General features: G+C 39.0%; 1 protein-coding gene across 1 annotated transcript in view; it reads right to left on the bottom strand.

The window, feature by feature from the left end:
* Positions 1-78: 78 nt before the first annotated feature.
* Positions 79-1,536, bottom strand: part of praf2 (PRA1 domain family, member 2) — a 12,817-nt gene continuing 11,359 nt past the window's right edge. Inside the window, exon 4 of the mRNA XM_015022572.1 lies at positions 79-248. The gene's annotated coding sequence lies outside the window, so the exon portion shown is untranslated. The remainder of the gene's footprint in view (positions 249-1,536) is intronic.

Here is a 1,536-nt window from a genome sequence, read left to right as displayed (position 1 = left end):
AATACTACTTTTTTTGTTTGACATGATTTTTTTTTTGATTGAATAATTATGAAACAAATCTAACTCCATACGATAAAGCCGATAAGTAAAATGAGGTCGATAGGTTTAATTTATCGTGCGACTAATTGATTTATCGTTTATCGCGACAGGCCTACATACATTGCAATATTCAGACCAGGGGTCTGCAACCTTTACATCTCAGAGAGCTGTTTTGTCCAACATCATCAACTCAGTTAGAGCCAATGATGCTCTCAAGTTATATGTTTAAAATGGCAGCACAAACCCAATGTCCAGCTGAGACTTATGCCCCGCTCATGCTGAGCCGCCCTTCAGGTAAATTAACATTTTTGATGTGATCCAGTCACTCATTTACACGGCATCGGTGAGCAGAGTCCCTCACACCACCACTGTTATTTACCAGCTTTATCTAAACATGGAACTTCTTCCTAATCAACAACAGAAGATGGCAGCAGTTTCCAGGCAATGGTCTGGTATAAACAAAGCCTTTGGGGACCAAGCAATGCTGGATGTCACATAATAATGTTATAATTTATCATCTAAAAGAAGAAGAAAAAACATCTATCAGACAGCCAAACCTGAAGGAGTGTATGAAAAATGGAACTTTCATCAGAAAAAAAAAAAGAAAGAAAAAAACTATTTGACATTTCCTATTTCGTAAACTTCAGTAACTACTTGCTCGGTTTCACCTGTTCTCCTGGTTCCCTGTCCTTCACAACAGACTCGATAATGATCACCTTTTCACTGGTTTAGGTTTTACTTCTATAAAGGGGCAGTATCACATAAAATGAACTTTTCAAGCTTTACATCATGTTATAATGTTATTACCTCATCAAAAACATATCTGGGGGGTTGTATTGATTTTTTTCATATATATTTGAGAAATTCTTTAATCCCCATGGCAACCATTCACCCATGGGTGGAGCTAGCCCCACCTTTGAGATGAAGCCCATCCTCAGATCTGCAGTTTCCGTCTCACAGAGCAGTTTTCCCCCACATCTCCCCCACTCAGCTCCTTCAGACTAGCCAGCAGCAATTAGCAAACACCTGGTGGAACTGTTCATCTGCTGAGCCCATTACAAACTATTTTTCAGTGAAACGCTGGTAAAAATGTTCTTAAACAATTAATAGAGAAGCAATGTTATGACTTTTTCGGAAAAAAAGGAGAATTTAAAGAGACAAAACCCCAACTTCAAAGCGTTAAATTACAAGGTTAAATTTCTTTTAAGTCATATTTGATTTTTATAGTATTTTATAGCCAGTGAAGGTGACATAGTGACATAGTTACTTAATTGCGCTAAAAATAGGCTCTATGTGCCTGGATAACACATAATTACTGGCCCTTTAAAGGTTAAATACTATGATGTACAAACACGTAATGCAACAAAATCATCAACTGATGTGTTTAGTGTTATAAAAAGGCCTAGTCAGGGACCCCCCCCCCCGCCCATCCACACTAGCGCCCCGCCCCTTTATTGCATCACGGAGCCAGCTAATCCATGGAGGCTAGTGGGGGGG

Source organism: Poecilia latipinna, unplaced genomic scaffold (assembly GCF_001443285.1).
Source record: "Poecilia latipinna isolate Pla-1442-1.1 unplaced genomic scaffold, P_latipinna-1.0 Scaffold3048, whole genome shotgun sequence".
NCBI classification, from domain to species: Eukaryota; Metazoa; Chordata; class Actinopteri; order Cyprinodontiformes; family Poeciliidae; genus Poecilia; species Poecilia latipinna.
Note: the sequence above shows the minus strand (reverse complement) of the source record. Positions and strands in the feature narration are given on the sequence as shown.